The sequence below is a fragment of the Taudactylus pleione genome, unplaced genomic scaffold (assembly GCF_031769625.1).
Source record: "Taudactylus pleione unplaced genomic scaffold, aTauple2 ptg000033l, whole genome shotgun sequence".
NCBI classification, from domain to species: Eukaryota; Metazoa; Chordata; class Amphibia; order Anura; family Myobatrachidae; genus Taudactylus; species Taudactylus pleione.
The window spans coordinates 5348920-5368786 of NW_028284435.1; the positions used below are offsets into that span (position 1 = coordinate 5348920).

General features: G+C 45.8%; 2 pseudogenes; one reads left to right on the forward strand and one right to left on the reverse strand.

Annotated features, from left to right (window-relative positions):
- Nucleotides 1–5568: 5568 nt before the first annotated feature.
- LOC148538893 (5S ribosomal RNA) lies at nucleotides 5569–5687 on the reverse strand (annotated as a pseudogene).
- A 1442-nt stretch (nucleotides 5688–7129) lies between these two features.
- Nucleotides 7130–7248, forward strand: LOC148538894 (5S ribosomal RNA; annotated as a pseudogene).
- The last annotated feature ends 12619 nt before the right edge of the window (nucleotides 7249–19867 follow it).

Consider the following 19867-nt stretch of genomic DNA (forward strand, 5'->3'; position numbering starts at 1 on the left):
GCCTGTGTCATGAGTAAAGGGCCGGCTGGCTTGACCGTTAAAGGGTGCTGTAACCCCCAAAGTACACTCCAGTCCAAACCAAAAAAAAAATTATTTTCTGTGTTTGTGAATTGTGTGCGCAGTAGCCGCACGTGCATCAACAAAGTAGTGCCAAGCGTGCGCCTGTGTCATAAGTAAAGGGCCGGCTGGCTTGACCGTTAAAGGGTGCTGTAACCCCCAAAGTACACTCCGGTCCAAACCAAAAAAAAAATTATTTTCTGTGTTTGTGAATTGTGTGCACTGTGGCTGCACGTGCATCAACAAAGGAGCAGCGCCAAGCGTGCGCCTGTGTCCCATAAGTAAAGAGCCGGCTGGCTCATTTCTTAAAGGGTGGTGTAACCCACAAAGTGCACTACTCTCCAGCAAAAATAAAAAAATATTTTCTGTGTTTGTGTGCGCTTTAGCCGCACGTATATATCAATATAACATAAATGGAGGACCAAACTTTCTCCGATAAAAATAAAATAGGGAAAGATCAAGAACCACTTCCTCCTAGTGCTGTTGCTGCTGCTGGGAGTTGTTCATCATCCCAGAGAGGAAGTAGGAATATCACTACTTTTACTAAACAATTGACCCTCCAACAGTCCCTAGCGATGAGGATGAAGTATGACAGCAGTCATCCTGAAGCAAAACGTATAACTGAGGCCTTGACTGCTATGTTGGTGTTAGACGTGCGTCCGGTATCCGCCATTAGTGCAGTGGGATTTAGACAATTGATGGAGGTAGTGTGTCCCCGGTTCCAAATCCCGTCTAGATTCCACCTGCATCCTCAAAGCAGCAGCGACAAGCGTGCGTCTGTCTGTTAAAGGGTGGTGACACCCTCAAAGTGTGCTACACAAACAATAAAAATATTCTTCTTTTTTTTCTGTCTTTGTGAATTGTGTGGGCTGTAGCTGCACTTGCATCCTGAAAGCAGCAGCGACAATTGTGCGTCTGTCTGTTAAAGGGTGGTGACACCCTCAAAGTGTGCTACACAAACAATAAAAATATTGTTCTTTTTTTTTCTGTCTTTGTGAAATGTGTGGGCTGTAGCCACACCTGCATCCTTAAAGCAGCAGCGACAAGCGTGCGTCTGTCTGTTAAAGGGTGGTGACACCCTCAAAGTGTGCTACACAAACAATAAAAATATTCTTCTTTTTTTTCTGTCTTTGTGAAATGTGTGGGCTGTAGCCGCACCTGCATCCTCAAAGCAGCAGCGACAAGTGTGCATCTGTCTGTTAAAGGGTGGTGACACCCTCAAAGTGTGCTACACAAACAATAAAAATATTGTTCTTTTTTTTTCTGTCTTTGTGAAATGTGTGGGCTGTAGCCGCACCTGCATCCTTAAAGCAGCAGCGACAAGCGTGCGTCTGTCTGTTAAAGGGTGGTGACACCCTCAAAGTGTGCTACACAAACAATAAAAATATTGTTCTTTTTGTTTCTGTCTTTGTGAATTGTGTGGGCTGTAGCCGCACTTGCATCCTCAAAGCGGCAGCGACAAGCGTGCGTCTGTCTGTTAAAGGGTGGTGACACCCTCAAAGTGTGCTACACAAACAATAAAAATATTCTTATTTTTTCTGTCTTTGTGCATTGTGTGGGCTGTAGCCGCACTTGCATCCTCAAAGCAGCAGCGACAAGCGTGCGTCTGTCTGTTAAAGGGTGGTGTAACCCTCAAAGTGCTCCAAAAAATAAAAAACTATTTTTTTAATGTGTTTGTGACTTGTGTGCGATGTAGCCGCACGTGCATCAACATAGTAGCAGCGCCAAGCATGCGCCTGTGTCATAAGTCAAGGGCTGGTTTGGACATCTGGTCCGGACTGAAGGACGTGCCAACAATTTCTGACAAGTCTACTGTCACTGCATATGATACTGTCCTCAAAGCAGCAGCGACAAGCGTGCGTCTGTCTGTTAAAGGGTGGTGACACCCTCAAAGTGTGCTACATAAACAATAAAAATATTGTTCTTTTTTTTTCTGTCTTTGTGAATTGTGTGGGCTGTAGCCGCACTTGCATCCTCAAAGCAGCAGCGACAAGCGTGCGTCTGTCTGTTAAAGGGTGGTGTAACTCTCAAAGTGCTCCAAAAAATAAAAAACTATTTTTTTAATGTGTTTGTGACTTGTGTGCAATGTAGCCGCACTTGCATCCTCAAAGCAGCAGCGACAAGCGTGCGTCTGTCTGTTAAAGGGTGGTGACACCCTCAAAGTGTGCTACACAAACAATAAAAATATTCTTCTTCTTTTTTCTGTCTTTGTGAATTGTGTGGGCTGTAGCCGCACTTGCATCCTCAAAGCAGCAGCGACAAGCGTGCGTCTGTCTGTTAAAGGGTGGTGACACCCTCAAAGTGTGCTACACAAACAATAAAAATATTCTTCTTTTTTTTTCTGTCTTTGTGAATTGTGTGGGCTGTAGCTGCACTTGCATCCTGAAAGCAGCAGCGACAAGCGTGCGTCTGTCTGTTAAAGGGTGGTGACACCCTCAAAGTGTGCTACACAAACAATAAAAATATTCTTCTTCTTTTTTCTGTCTTTGTGAATTGTGTGGGCTGTAGCCGCACTTGCATCCTCAAAGCAGCAGCGACAAGCATGCGTCTGTCTGTTAAAGGGTGGTGTAACCCTCAAAGTGCGCTCCACAAACAATACAAATATTCTTCTTTTTTTTTCTGTCTTTGTGAATTGTGTGGGCTGTAGCCGCACTTGCATCCTCAAAGCAGCAGCGACAAGCGTGCGTCTGTCTGTTAAAGGATTACATCGGTGACAGCATCCAAGTAGGCATGTCAGACAGTCCGTACCTGTACTGGCAGGAAAAAGAAGCAATTTGGAGGTCCCTGTACAAACTGGCTCTATTTTACCTGAGTTGTCCCCCCTCCAGTGTGTACTCCGAAAGAGTGTTTAGTGCAGCCGGGAACCTTGTCAGCGAAAGGCGTAGGAGGTTGCTTCCACAAAATGTGAAGAAGATGATGTTCATAAAATGAATTATCAACTCTTCCAGGGAGACCAGCCTCCAGAACGTACAGAGGGACCTGTGGTTCCAGCGGGGACAAATTAATACTCTGTGAGGATGAGGATGTACACGCTGAAGAGGGTGAGGAATCGGTGGATGAGGAGGATGAGGATGACATCTTGCCTCCGTAGAGCCAGTTTGTGCAGGGACAGATTAATTGCCAGCTTGTTTTGTGGGGGCCCAAATGAACCAATCATTTCAGCCACAGTTGTGTGGCAGACCCTGGCGCTGAAATGATTGGTTTGTTAAAGTGTGCATGTCCTGTTTATACAACATAAGGGTGGGTGGGAGGGCCCAAGGACAATTCCATCTTGCACCTCTTTTTTTTCTTTGCATTATGTACAGTTTGGGGCCTAGTTTTTCAAACTGCCATCCTGTCTGCCACTGCAGTTTCACGCCTAGATGGGTCACGTGTTTGTGCCGCCCACTCGTGTTGCTTAGCATAGTCATCCAGCTACCTCGGTGCAACCTTTTGGACATAAAAACACTATTGTGAGGAGTGAGGTGTTCAGAATAGACTGGAAATGAGTGGAAATTAAGGTTATTGAGGTTAATAATAGCATAGGAGCAGAAAAACCTACAAATTCTGTGATTTTAGCTGGTTTTATGCTTTTTTTCAAAAAAATACAGATCCAAAACACAAAACCCAGAACCCAAAACACGGAAGGGTGGTTTTGGCAAAACCAGTCCAGATCCAAAACACGAAGAAAGATCCAGATCCAAAACCAAAACACAAAACACGAAAAGTGGCCGGTGCGCACCCCTAATATATATACACACACACACACACACACACACACACACATACTGTGTGTTTATAGACATACACACAGTATATGTATGTGTATGTGCATGTGTACATATATATATATATATATATATATATATATACACGCACACCTATATACACATATATACTGTATGTGTATCTATATATATATATATATAGATATATATAGTATATATGTATATATAGCTCATATATGTGTGTGTATATACAAATAGTGCAAATATGTTAGGTGATCAGCGACTTACGTATATTCTAAAATGATTTGTAGAATGTGTAACATAAACCAACAAATGTACCATACAAAGTGTAAAAATAAAAATCACAATTTAATATTTAAAAAGTATATCTAGGTCCTGTGCATACAAGCACAGATAATGTAAATAAATTAATTGTACAAATAAATTAATTGAATTTACCACAATGTGCAAATAGTGCTAATACATATTTAAGATGACATTAAAAATGCAATTCATACATTTAAATACATCTTAAAAACAAATGGAGTTTATATATTCAAATATTTAAAAAAGCCAGTTTACACAAATGGATCAGTGGATAAAAGCAAGTAAAGAGGTATTGTTTAAAAAGGTTCAAAAACTTGTTAAAAATATAGGAAGTTTTCTACAAAAATGAGATGCTTATCTGTAAGAGTTCATTCAGTCAGACAAGGCAGCTATCCCAACGCATTTCATCCACTTGGGGACTTCATCAAGGGGTGCAGTTAATCAGGGTTTGCCACTTTTATACCCTTTATGAGACAGGGCTCCAATTGTCTCGTTTAGATGATCCATGACATCACTTCCAGTCAGTCATATCGAAAAAGGGCGCTCTTTTTTACAGAGGTTCATACTAAATTAATAATATATATTCTATCTCATATCTGTCCATAATGTAAAATTTGTAACTTTTCATTAGCATTTGCTGAAGTCCAAGGTGGTTTAATACCACTTATTTGTATACTGGCTTCCGCCCTTTCTTGCTCGGCTTCATCCCAATGATGACGTCATCTGACATGTTACCAGTGTCACGAGTAAACTTCAAGCCACTCCAGGAAATGTCCGTATCTGTAATATTGCGTCCACCATATTCTTGTAGTCTGTATGTGGCTGGTGCATCCGCCATTTTGTTGTGGTCCGTGTGCAACTGAATCTCAGTTCAGCAGGATTCTTCAAGTGTTCTCCAACTTGCGCCGTTGTCTCCACCCACTGGTGGCATCTTGTCCACTCCCCATTTTCCACTACACCTGTAGTGAATAGAACATACCGGCATCATCGTTGCTAGGGTAATGGGGATGCCCTCTTTAATACATGGCTGATGATGAGGGGAAAGAAGTTAGAAAAATGTATATAAAGATATATACAAATAGAAGACTGGCTTCCTAATCATGTGTTTAGCTAGACATGTTAAAATGCATATTCGCTCAACGGAGATAATGCATAAAAATTCTCTCGTATCAATGTGAAAAATTGTGAAAAAACTTGTATGGTAGTTCAAACATTATATGAAAAATGTCTCTTATACTAGGATAAAAAAATTTTAAAAACCAAAAAAGAAGATATGAGATGATTAGTTAGTCTTGTATAGAATAAACAAAGTCCAACGATAGCTTCAATGCTCCGCAACTTGTGAATCCAGGCTATTCAATAAATGAATGAATAAATAAATAAAATCTTCATTTTTCTCCAAAATTTCTGACTCGTTCGTGACCCATGATCTTCAAAAGGACTGAGTTGCTATTTAACGCCCTACTGTGGATATCATACATTACAACACTGAGTATTCCCAGGAGGTCTCCCATCCAAGTACTGACCCAGCCCAATTGTGCTTAGCTTCCAAGATCAGACGAGATTGGGCGTCAGTACAATGGTAAGGTTGCAGATATTTATTAGATAACCACAGCTACCGACTCATCCTTTATAAGAAGGGGGCAATTTTGTAGCTTTCGTTGAAGCCATTCGGAGTCATGGTGTTTAATTGGAAAATCCAAAACATTTCTCTCCGCGAAAGTTTATTGCCCAGATCTCCTCCTCTGTCTCCCAAAGACACTTGTTCAATCGCTTTAAAAGTGCATTCTTCAGGATTCGATCCGTGATGTGTGATGAAATGTCTAGAAACCGCATGTCCTTCTACTTTATTCTTGATATTTCGAATGTGCTCTTGCATCCTTATTTTGAGAGGTCTTTTAGTCTTCCCTACATACTTTAAGCCACATGTGCATTCTAGAGCATAAATAATTGAAGTGGAGTTACAGTTCATAAAGATTTTAATCTTAAATTCTTTAGAATCATTATAATTATAGAAAACTTTCCTCCGTGGATGAAGATACCTACATATATTGCAGCAACCACACTTGTAACATCCTGGACAAAGAGGAAGACGATCATTTCTCGTCTGATTAGCATCCCTAATCGTGCTAAGTGCCAAAGTATCCTTTAGATTTTTGCCTTTCTTGAAGAGAACAGTTGGTTTAGGAGGAAGAATGTCCTTAAGTACTGGATCCATAAGCAATATATTCCAGTGCTTCTGGAGACATCCCTTAATCTTGCTCTCATGTCCATTGTATGTAGTCACAAAGGGTATAAAGTTCTCTTTAAGTGTAGTCTTCTTATATTTCAAGAGATCTTCTCTATTTAACCCTTTTGTTCTTTCTGCTGCCTTAGTTACAAGTTCCACTGGGTAATCTTTTTGTGTGAATCTTTCAGTGTAGATATTAATCTGATCTTGACAGTCACTTTCTCTAGTGCAATTCCTATTTACTCTATGAAATTGAGAATAAGGGATGTTGTTTTTCCATTTTTTGAGGTGCCCGCTTTTATAATGCAGATAGCTGTTAGTATCCACCTCCTTTATATGAGTTTTCGTGATGACTTTCCCTTCGTCTTGATCCAACACTATATCCAAAAATTCTATTGATGTATCACTGAAGTGAGATGTAAATTTCAGATTCATATCATTAAGCTCAATATATTCTAAAAACTTTTTAAAATCTTCCTCTGATCCATTCCAAATAATGAGGATATCATCAATGTACCTTTTATACATGATTATTCTGTTCTTATAAGGATTGTTATTGTAAATGTATTCCTTTTCCCAGTGTCCCATAAAAATATTGGCAAAACTTGGCGCAAAAATCGTACCCATAGCAGTACCACATACTTGGCGATAAAACACAGAGGATGAGATCTGGGCAATAAACTTTCGCGGAGAGAAATGTTTTGGATTTTCCAATTAAACACCATGACTTTGAATGGCTTCAACGAAAGCTACAAAATTGCTCCCTTCTTATAAAGGATGAGTCGGTAGCTGTGGTTATCTATTAAATATCTACAACCTTACCATTGTACTGACGCCCAATCAAATCTGATCTTGCAAGCTAAGCACAATTGGGCTGGGTCAGTACTTGGATGGGAGACCCCCTGGGAATACTCAGTGTTGTAGTATATGATATCCACAGTAGGGCGTTAAATAGCCACTCAGTCCTTTTGAAGATCATGGGTCACGAACGAGTCAGAAATTTTGGAGAAAAATGAAGATTTTATTTATTTATTTATTCATTAATTTATTGAACAGCCTGGATTCACAAGTTGCGGAGCATTGAAGCTATCATTGGACTTTGTTTATTCTATACAAGACTAACTAATCATCTCATATCTTCTTTTTTGTTTTTTACAAATTTTTTATCCTAGTATAAGAGACATTTTTCATATAATATTTGAACTAACATACACATTTTTTCACAATTTTTCACATTGATACGAGAGAATTTTTATGCATTATCTCCGTTGAGTAAATATGCATTTTAACATGTCTAGCTAAACACATGATTAGGAAGCCAGTCTTCTATTTGTATATATCTTTATATACATTCTTCTAACTTCTTTCCCCTTCTTCATCATCAGCCGTGTATGAAAGAGGGCGTCTCCGTTACCCTAGCAACGATGATGCCGCTATGTTCCATTCACTACAGGTGTAGTGGAAAATGGGGAGTGGACAAGATGCCACCAGTGGGCGGAGACAACGGCGCAAGTTGGAGAACACTTGAAGAATCCTGCTGAACTGAGATTCAGTTGTACATGGACCACAACAAAATGGCGGACGCACCAGCCGCATACGGACTACAAGAAAATGGCGGACGCAATATTACAGATACGGACATTTCCTGGAGTGGCTTGAAGTTTACTCGTGACACCGGTAACATGACAGATGATGTCATCATTGGGCGGAAGCCGAGCAAGAAAGGGCGGAAGCCAGTATACAAATAAGTGGTGTTAAACCACCTTGGACTTCAGCAAATGCTAATGAAAAGTTACAAATTTTACATTATGGACAGATATGAGATAGAATATATATTATTAATTTAGTATGAACCTCTGTAAAAAAGAGCGCCCTTTTTCGATATGACTGACCGGAAGTGATGTCATGAATCATCTAAACGAGACAATTGGAGCCCTGTCTCATAAAGGGTACAAAAAGTGGCAAACCCTGATTAACTGCACCCCTTGATGAAGTCCCCAAGTGGATGAAATGCGTTGGGATAGCTGCCTTGTCTGACTGAATGAACTCTTACAGATAAGCATCTCATTTTTGTAGAAAACTTCCTATATTTTTAACAAGGTTTTGAACCTTTTTAAACAATACCTCTTTACTTGCTTTTATCCACTGATCCATTTGTGTAAACTGGCTTTTTTAAATATTTGAATATATAAACTCCATTCGTTTTTAAAATGTATTTAAATGTATGAATTGCATTTTTAATGTCATCTTAAATATGTATTAGCACTATTTGCACATTGCGGTAAATTCAATTAATTTATTTGTACAATTAATTTATTTGCATTATCTGTGCTTGTAGGACCTAGATATACTTTTTAAATATTAAATTGTGATTTTTATTTTTACACTTTGTATGGTACATTTGTTGGTTTATGTTACACATTCCACAAATCATTTTAGAATATACGTAAGTCGCTGATCACCTAACATATTTGCACTATTTTCACATTTAAGGGCTCATCCAAAAGTCCTCTTACGTTTGGTTCTAGCTGACACCTTTTATATTAAGGGAGTACGTATCCTCTAGAAAACTTGAAGGTGGCGCCGACACATTTTTGGTGTATCATTTGGGGATTTGGACTATATATTTATATATGTATATAGCACTTATGTATATATATATATATATATATATATACATATGTATATATATATATAAATGTGTGTGTACATAGTATATATATTATAAGGGTACAAGGGTACAGTATTATATTAAGGCTGCATCTAAAAAAACGGATTTCTCCATAGAGAATTCTGAAGAGGGGGCAGGGTGTTTAAGGGGCTACATCTCAAAAGCTATTGGAGGTACCAAGTTGAAATTTGGTAGGGGTGGGTAGAACTGTGGCACGGTGCTGCATGGCAAATTTCAGGGCAAAAACTTAAAAAATTAGGACATGGGAGTAATCTAAAGCTCCAACTGTCACTTTTTCTGACATTCTCAATTAGGAACCCTTTTCTGCTATAGTCTATGGTGGATTTTTGGGAAGGCTTAACTCAGGGTAGGGGTGGAATTTAAACTTGGGGTATGTTTTATTAGGTAGCTATTGTACCAGGGTACGTGCTTTTGTGGTTCAGGTAAATTAGAAAGTTACCTCAAGAATGCGCCATGTAGAGATAGGACTTTTCAAATTGTTGCGCAGCCTCAGTAGGAACCTCCAGCAGGTGTAGTCATAATGGCTTTACTTGGGTGCAGCAAGATGGGCGTCGTTTGCGGGTGATAGCGGCGCTGGAAAAAAACAATGGTAGCACCGGCGGGGATACGGATGCGACAGTGGGGACTTCAGCGGTGGCGGTGGCATGGGTGTTGGTGGTGGGTCACAGGTGTCGGCGGTGTCCGCGGCGGCGTGGGTGTCAGTGGGACCCAGCGGCAGCAGAGGGTCCGACGGCGGTGCAGGCATTGGTGGCAGGCCTGGATCCAAAAGGATTCAGTACCTACCAGCTATTCTGCTGAATATTGGCAGCGGCGCCCATTTCAAAAATGGCGCTGAGGGCTCATGGCGTGATTGGCTCATGGTGGCCATCTTTGAATTAAAAAAATGGCACTGAGACGCCATTTATGAAAAGGGCGCCACTGCCGTACTCGGCAGAATGGCTGGCAGGGACTGGTTCCTCTCGGATCCAGGCCCGCCATAGACACCCGAAAAGGCTCCAGTGCCGCAGCTGCTGGGTGCCGCCGATGATGATGTTGCGATCCGTGATTGGCTCGTGGTGACCAATCACGACTTGTGACGTGATTGGAGGCGGCAGCACCTGAAGAGGACCACAGAAGCCCTGGGGAGGTGGCAGCCACCCCCCAGGTAAAGACGATAGAAGCCCTGGCAGGTGGGTGCCCGCCAGGCAAAAATGCAGAAGCCATGGCGAAGATGCCATAAGTCCTAGTGGGCGGCAGCCATGAAAAAGAGCTGGCACAGGCTGTCGCCCACTAGGCAAAGACACCAAAGCCCTAGTGGGTTGGTGCCTGCCAGGTGAAGATGGCGAAGCCCTGGCGGGTTGGCGCCCACCAGGCAGAGATGCAGAAGTCCTAGTGGGAGGCAGCCAAGTAAAAGAGCTGACACAGGCTGCCACCCACTAGGTGAAGACGCCAAAGCCCTGGCAGGTTGGTGCCCGCCAGGCAAAGACACTGCAGCCCTGGCAGGTTGGCGCCCGCCAGGTGCAGACGCAGATGACCTAGTGGGAGGCAGCCATGAAAAAGAGCTAACACAGGCTGCCACCCACTAGGTAAAGACGTTGTAGCTCTAGAGGGTTGGCACCCACCAAGCGAAGACGCCAAAGCCCTAGCGGGTTGGTGCCCGCCAGGTGAAGACACAGAAGCCCTGGTTGGTGCCTGCCAGGCACAGATGCAGAAGTCCTAGTGGGCATCAGCCAAGTAAAAGAGCTGACACAGGCTGCCACCCACTAGGTGAAGACACCCAAGCCCTGGTGGGTTGGTGCCTGCCAGGCGAATATGCTGGAGCCCTGGTGGGTTGGCATCCGCCAGGTGAAAATGCCGGAAGTCCTAGTTGGAGACAGCCATGAAAAAGAGCTGACACAGGCTGCCGCCCACTAGGTGAAGATGTCAAAGCCCTGGTGGGTTGGCGCCGGCCAGGTGATGACATCAGAAGTCCTGGTGGGAGGCAGCCATGAAAAAGAGCTAACACACGCTGCCGCCCACTAGGCAAAGACACTAAAGCCCTGGTGGGTTGGCGCCTGCCAGGCAAAGACACCGGACGTCCTAGTGGGAGGCAGCCATGAAAAAGAGCTGACACAGGCTGCCGCCCACTAGGTGAAGATGCTGAAGCCCTTATGGGTTGGCACCCGCCGGGCAAAGGCACCGGAAGTCCTAGTGGGAGGCAGCCACGAATAAAGAGCTGACACAGGCTGATGCCCACTAGGTGAAGATGTCAAAGCCCTGGCAGGTTGGCGCCTGCCAGGTGAAGACATCAGAAGTCCTAGTGGGAGGCAGCCATGAAAAAGAGCTAACACAGGCTGCCACCTATTAGGCAAAAACACCGAAGCCCTGGTGGGTTGGCGCCCACCAAGCAAAGACGCCGGAAGTCCTAGTGGGAGGCAGCCACGAAAAAGAGCTGACACAGGCTGCCGCCCACTAGGTGAAGACGCCGAAGCCCTGGCGGGTTGGCGCCCACCAGGTGAAAACGCCAAAGCTCTAGCGGGTTGGTGAATGCCAGGTGGAGATGCCGAAGCCCCTGGTGGGTAGGTGCCCACCAGGCAAAGACGTCATAAGTCCTAGTGGGCAGCAGCCATGAAAAAGAGCTGACACAGGCTATCACCCACTAGGTGAAGACATCGAAGCCCTGGCGGGTTGGCGCCCGCCAGGTGAAGACATCAGAAGTCCTAGTGGGAGGCAGCCACGAAAAAGAGCTGACAAAGGCTGCCACCCACTAGGCGAAGATGCCGAAGCCCTGGTGGGTTGGTACCCACCAGGCAAATACACCAAAGCCCTGGCGGGTTGGCATCTGCCAGGCGAAAACGCCAAAGCCCTGGCAGATTGGCATCTGCCAGGCGAAGTTGCCGAAGCCCTGGAGGGTTGGCGCCCACCAGGCAAAGTCACTGAAGCCCTGGTGGGTTGGTGCTACCAGGCAAAGTGGCCTAAGCCCTGGGGTGGTGGTGGCCACGTAAAAGAGCTTAAAGGCCGCCGTCCCCCAGGTGAAGACCTGTAAAATAAAATATTGCAATATTAAAGTGTGTTGTGTTATTTTAATATTTTTTTTTACAGGTGGACTACAGGTGGCAGTGGGCTCTCATGCCCAGCATGCTGGTACTTGTGGTTTTCCAAGTACCAGTATGCAGGGAGGCATGCTGGGACCTAAAGTTCACCTGCAAATGAAAATATTCTTTAAAATGCACCACATCACACAATCAACCTAGCACCCACCGCCCAAGGGTGCTGGGGATAGCCCCAGGCTATCAGCCTAGGCCTGGGGTGCCCCTTTATTGGAGGGGTCCCCAGCTTCTCAGGGATCCCCGGCCTTGACTGACTAGCGGTCAGTCAGGGTTTATGCTGCGGCTTGGGGGCCTGGTGACAGGGCTCCCCTGGCTGTGGCATCACCCCCCCATTAGAAGGAGTCCGGTGCTGGTTCCGAGAAATACAGGGGGCCCTATGCATTTTTCCCCCTGTATTTCCAGAACCTGGACTGGCTCAGAGCCCTGTGCTGGTTGCGCTATTTTGGCAACCAGGACAGGTTCTGAAAAGCCTGGTGCTGGTTGTGCTTAATATGGGGGACCCCTATGTCATTTGTCCCCTGTCTTTAGCACAACCAGTACTGGGGTTCCAAAGCCCGGTACTGGTTGTTTTCTGAGGGGCAGGGCTACGGCTTTTTTTTTTTTTTTTTTTTTACACATTCAATTTTTAACAGATGAGTATATGGATGCATTCGTGCATCTGTGATTTATTGATTTGATTTTCTCAAGTGCATACGCATTACCAGTGAGCCCTCTGTCGCCCACTGATGCCCCTTTTGCACTGCACTGCTGCCACTGCTCTGCACCACCGCTGCTGCCGCTACCCCACACGCCTACAGCCATCTCACACTCTGCACCTCCCAAACCAACCTCCTGTGTGCTGTCCCCTCTTCCACCTGCGTTAGTGTACCATTTTGTTGCCCTTCAGGTGGCCCGGTTTGCTCATCGTTTTGATATTTAATACATTTTTAAAAAAGCTATGAAATTCCACAGACAAAAAACCTTACGGTTTCACATGTCCCATTAAGGCTGCTTAGACATGATCTGAAAATTCACAAAACCTATTGATTTTCTGCCACTCAAACTTCAAAAAGCAATGAAATTACGATCATTAAGTCTTAAGCGCAGTACAGATATGGTATGCCATCACACACTGTGGTTAACTGCAGATTCAGCACTCTCACAGAATGAGATTGCTGTCACTCACAAAATGGTGGAGCTGCTAATTCACAGAATTGTGTGCTCATTGGAATACACACATGCAGTCTATGCAACTGATGTCAAAGCAGAAAATAGAGCTGTGCAGATGAGATAAAAGTGGTGTGGATGGGACTAGGAGACACAGCAGCGTGGATAGGTGAGACACAAAGGCGTGTAGAGGAGGGAAGGTTAAGCAGTACAGAGGGGGGGGTAACCAAAGTAATACAGATGAGTAGAAAACAGTGGTGCAGATGGGGGGAAAAAGAGTGGCGCAGTTTGGGGATATAGCGACATAGATGGGGTAGAGAGTGGCATGGACATGGGAAGACAGATTGGTGCAGATAAGGGAATACAGACTAGCACAAATAGGAGAACACACAACAGTAGGGATTGGGGAAGACGGATTAGTGTGGATGGGTAGGAAGACAGTAGTGCGGGTGGGGGGAGGAGACAGAGTTGCACAGTTGGGGGGGGACAGAGTGGTGCAGATGGCGGAAGAAAGAGTGCCACCGAGGAAAGGAAGACAGCGGCGTGGCTTAGGGGAAGGCAGTGGTGCAGAAGGAAACAGAGTGGCTCGGATGCAGGGCGGCGCAGATGGAAAAATACAGATTGGTGTGGATGAGAGAACACAGACTACCATAGTTTGGAGACCACGCAGTAGGGATTGGGGAAGACAGATTGGTGTGGATGGGGAGGAAGACAGAGTGGTGCGGGTGGTGGGGGGAGACAGAGTTGCACGATTGGGAGACCAGAGTAGTGCAGATGGAGGAAGACAGAGTGCCACAGATGAGAGAAAGACAGCAACGTGGCTGTGGAGAAGGCACAGATGCAGGGAAGTGCAGCTGGGGAAAAACATTGGTGCGGATGAGTGAACACAGATTATCACAGTTGGGAGACCACACAGCCAGGGCCATAGCTAGGTAGTGCGGCTGGTGCCATCGCACAGGGCACCACAGGTCAGGGGGTGCTGTTTGGGCTTGTCATATTTATGTTTATCATTCTCACTTGTATTTCTCACTCTTATTTCATCCCCAGCATCTCCTGGCCTCTCCTATCTCTTCCCTGGCCCCTCCCCATGAGGCCATTCCCCTTTTTTGGGTGCATTATGTCCCTTTGAAAAATGAGGGGGAAGCCAATGCTCTTTCTGGCACAGGGCACCAAAAAGTCTAGTTATGGCTCTGCACACAGCAGTAGGGATTGGGGAATATATAGCAGCATGGAGGCATATAGGGGAAGAAAGTGTACATGCGTAGACAGAGTATGATATTTTTAAAAATAAGGGAGCTGAACGTGTATTCTAAATGAGATAAATGTATGCAGTGAGAAGGATGTTGGAAGCCAGTGAGATTGTTTTAGTGATCAAATGGGAAGATTGGGGCACTGAGGGCCTGATTCAGAGCCGGACGCTATTTGCGCTCGCTCGTTCAGAAAAAGGGGCCGGATATTTAAATAGAGTGCTCGCTCTTTGCAGTCTGTTGACGCCTCTATGTCTGAACGAGCGAACGAAACATGCGATCGCTATTTTTTTTAAAACGCCCCCTGGCCGCTCGCATCCTACGTCATCTCCGCTATTTATTAGATTAATCGATTACATCGAAAGGCGTATGAACTGCTCGCAGTGCTTGTGGTAGGATTTTCCTACCGCAATCATGCGAGCAGTTCAGGCTAAAAGACAACCAAGTGACGTGGTCGATGACGCTGCTTTGTTAATTATTCACACCGTTTAAACAGTTGAAACATGCAGCCACTGGACTAGGATTATATGAACCAAACAGATTACATCTGCTTTATAGAATGTAATCCAACTGTCTCACTTATCGTTTTCTTTATTATTTGCTTGATTTGTTCCTCACTAGTGAATCAAATCAGCTCGCCCTGACCATCTACCTCTTGCTGAATTACACTTTTGTTTATTTCTCATCTGTACTTGCCACCATAGGACACACAGTTTTGGTTGTGGATACTTGAACTGTTTTCTGTAACCCATAACCATCTATATTGTCCCAGTGTTTGATAATTCCATTTTATTAAATGATGCTGACTGCTTTTGACACTAATACCCTGGGAGAAGTGCTGGGGAGGATGGCTCATTAATGGCTGCGAGGTGCCATGGACTTCTCTGGCTCACTAACAATTGAATGTTGTCAACTCAAGTACTGTATGTTTTTTTTTCCTGCTGATCAATATCAATGGGAGCAGTAAGCATTTAATAAAAGGTGCCTGCCAGAAAAGGCGCCAAGTTGAGAAAACAAATCCAAAAGGAAAGACGACAATTATTTTCAGAAAATTGGTAAAAAGATACAAATAGTTAATTTTTAATTTTACTATCTGTCCCAACCAACATTTAATTACTCAACATTTTTTAGGCACATATATGGTCTGATTTTTGGCTGATTAGATCTAAAATGGCTTATACCACTTTTACACCAAAATTCCGGGTCTGACCAGGATGTTGGAACAGGGGGCCTGATTCAGACCTGGTCGCGAGCGCTGAGCGCTCGCAACCGGGTCGATGGTGGCCCAGAGCGCATGCGCACGACGGAGCCGGCTCCGTCGTGCGTATGCGCGATACCCGGATAGCGACAGGCAATACGTCGCTCCGGGTCTCGTACCAAAGGGGGCGTGCTGTCGATGTTGGTTGACAGCACGCCCCCTTTGGTGGGCGGGCCGGGGTGATGGCACCCCAGATGGTGGGGTTGCCATGAGAACGCCTACCGTCTGGGGGCGGCCCCACTGACATCACAAGTGATATCAGTGGGAGAGCTTTCGGCTCTGTTTGAGCCGAAAGCTCTCTGGGGCTTGCGGCCACGAGACCCTACCACAAGGGTCTCGTCGCAAACCCCATGGTGCGAGGGTCTTGACCATCGCGACCATCATCATGGCCACTCGCTATAGCTGTGGGTGGTCACCGACATCTATGCGAGCGGCCAGGAGGCCGTTCTAAAAAGAAAAAAAAGACCGGCCCTGATTCAGAGCGAGTGCTCTGTCAGAGCGACCGGCTCTGAATCAGGGCCAGGGTTCCAATCCGGATCTGATCCGGAATTTAACCGACACAGACCCAGGACTTTCCCGAGCCACTCCATCTTCCGGCTCCTGCAGTGGGTAATGGAAGAGACGTCATGAAGTCATATGATGTCTCTCCCATAATGCAGAGCGGCCCAGCCCGGGAGGACAGACGGAGGAGCGTATGGCGGCGGCGGGAGCGGGGATTCAGGTAAGTGTTTTTTTTAATTACTTATCACGTGTGTGTGTGTACTGTGGGAGGGGGGAACCACTACTGGGGGCACTACAGAGGGGGGGGACTACAACTGGGGACACTACAAGGGGAGAGCACTACTGGGGACACCACAAGAGGGATTACTACTGGGGGCACAACAAGGGGGGGGCTACTACTGGGGGCACTATACGGGGGTGATTACTACAGGGGGCATTACAAGGGGGGGACTACTACTGGAGGCACTACAAGGGGGAGAGCACTACTGGGGGCACTACAAGGGGGGCGCTGTTACTGGGGGAACTACAAGGTGGGGAGACTACTACTGGGGGCACTACAAGGGGGAGAGCAATACTGGGGGCTCTACAAGAGGGATTACTACTGGGGGCACAACAAGGGGAGGCACAACAAGGGGGGTACTACTGGGGGCATTACAAAGGGGGGACTACTACTGGGGGCATTAAAAGGGGGAGAGCACTACTGGGGGCACTACAAGGGGAGGACTACTACTAGGGGCACTACAAGGGGAGGACTACTACTGGGGGCACTACAAGGGGGGACTACTACTGGGGGCACTGCATAAGGGGTACCACTACTGGGGGCACTATATTAGGGGCTTACTACTGGGGGCACAAGGGGCACTGCACAGGGGGGACCACTACTAGGGACACTATATAAGAAGCTTACTACTGGGGGCACAAGGGGCACTGCACAGGGGGGACCACTACTGGGGGCACTGCATAGGAGGATCACTACTGGTGGCCTGTATAAGTGGGTCCTCTCCTGGGGCACAGGGGGCACTGCATATGGGCACCACTACAGGGGGCTGCCCCATATCTTTATTTTTACTTTACATTAATTCCATATGGACCCGCCTCCTCCCTGGAACACTTGAGGGTGGGAAGGGGGGCGCCTAAGCACGCAAGTGCTTCGGGCACCCTGGCTACACGCTCCTCTGCCAGGGCCTCCTGCATGCATTTGCCCCCCATGCTAAAAGTTGCCAGCCAGTCCCTGAGCACGATCCAGGTCACCGTGATCCGGATCGTGCCGTTTACACTGCAGGGTTTCACGGGTTGTTCCTGTGTTAAACCCTGCTAGTTACCTGGGTTGGATTGCCGGGTCACTCGACCTGGCAATCCAACCCTTTCCCCTTGTACACCAAGGAGCAACCCAGGTTAACCCTGCAATAACCTGGGTTTTAGCTTTGTTGTCTGTTGGCTGTCGAATTCACAGTGTGATTGAGCTACATACAGTAAGAGTTATCTGTCTATTAAAATCAAAACAAAGTACATAATATACCGTAATTTCTACATCACTTTTTTTTTTTAAAATGACAGTACTGTATATGCATGGATAAAGATAACACAGTTACAGCTAAAGTAACCTGGTAATATGGGCCGGCTCCAGGGGTTGGAGCACCCTGTGCCGGTTCCTTAGGAGTGGCCTAATTGTCATAGGCCACGCCCCCTATGTGACGTTATTTGGAAGCGTGTCCGCATGGTACACCTCCAAATAACGTCAGGCTGGGGGGAGCCTCACTAGCTGGGCTTCCCCCAGCCCTATCCCATCACTGAATGGATGCAGCGCGAATACGCACAGCATCCATTCAGACTCTGGCACCATTTTTTTACTCATGGGCTGGCTGCTGGCACTGACAGGCAGGCTGTATATGGTGGGGTGCGGCACGCCGGCACATAGTCACACACACACAGCCTGCCCTACCAGTGCCAGCAGCCAGCCTGAGCACATGGTGATGCATTCACTTACCATCTCTCCTTCGCACAGACGCCCTCGTCGCATCGTCCAGGCCTACGTGTCTGCCCAGTGCTCAGCCTCAGGGACCAGGGTGGAGTCTGCAGACATGCTGGGCAAAAGAGCAGCAGTGGGGTGGGCAGGCTGAGCAGTGCCCGGCATGACAGTGACAGGGCCGGGCCAGCCAGCGAAAATGGCAGCTGAAAATCGGTGTGCCCACTGTAGGTGGCGCCCTCGTGTGGCCGCTCAGGTGGAACATGCCTGGAGCCGACACACGTAATATGGTCGTGTAGATTAAAAAAGGTATAGAATTGTTGTTTGTGGCACAGTATAAGCTATTATAGCATACTACATGAAAATGATTATAGGCTGTAAACAATATATTGACATCTGTAAAATCTTTGGTAAGCAGATATCAGCATGATGTTAGCGCAGAGCTTGCAGGATTTTGAGAGCTCATTATGTGACCAATTACTTATAACGTCATTGTGATAGATATAAACATATTAGCAAAAGAGAGTACAAGTGTTGAGAGAGAAAGAAAGAAAGAAAGAAAGAATCACTGTTATAAATAAACTCAACTGTAAAAATATGTAGCTACAGTATATACAGACATTCTGTCTGTTTATCCATGCATATTTACATCAATTACTGCTTTATTTTAATTTTGCTACAGTCTTTCAAAATAAACTCTGCTATCATGTGAAACATTCCGCCCTGGAGAAGTTATTTGGGTGGAACATTCTTTTGCTTTGAAGCTAAGTACAAGCATCAGACATTGTATATTGTCATTTTTAGTGAGATTTTATATTGGTGTAACTGGGCTACTTCGCAAATGTTAAGATGCTTGTTAAGTTCACGAGAAGGAGACATTTCTCAGCAAAAGGAATTACATCTTTACCACTTCTCAGCTGACCAGTCCTATACAAACCTGCTTTGAACGAAAGAGCAAAGGCTTTAGAGTCCAAGCCCGGTGGAAATTTTTCATTAAAAAGGAAAGACATAGATGGCGAATTTAAAGACGATATCGAGGGGGATTTGCGTAAAATTTTCCAGCAGCTTAAGGTCGGTGTAATAGTAGGGTGAGCGATATTCAGAAGGGTCGAATGCTAAGGTACTATCAATATTGGGATATCTAGTGCCTGATTTTTAATGTGGACCCATTGCTTGCGAGCATCTACTCTAGACCACACCAGGATCCTATGTAGCAGGCATGCCTGATGGTAGCCTTTGATGTTTGGGAGATGAAGACCTCCTTTATTTTTATGTCGAAACATTAGTTCCAATTTCAGTCGAGGTCTGTTGCCCCCCCAAATAAAGTCTCTAACTAGGGACTGTGGGTCTCATTCAGAGGCGGTCGGAGGATGCAAGCGGTCGCTCAGAAACTGGGCGGCCGCTTGCATCCTGACCGCCCGCCTCTGTTGCGGTCGTTAGGCTGTGGGTTAACACCCACAGCTCTAATGACCACTCCGGTGATGGTCGCGATGGTCATAGACCATCGCGACCATCGCAGCTTACGACGAGACCCTAGGGTAGGGTCTCCCTTGTTGTAAGCCCCGGAGAGCTTCTGGCTCTGTCTGAGCCGGAATCTCTCCACTGACATCACTAGTGATGTCAGTGGGGCCTCCCCCAAATGGTAGGCGTTCCCATGGGAACGCCTCC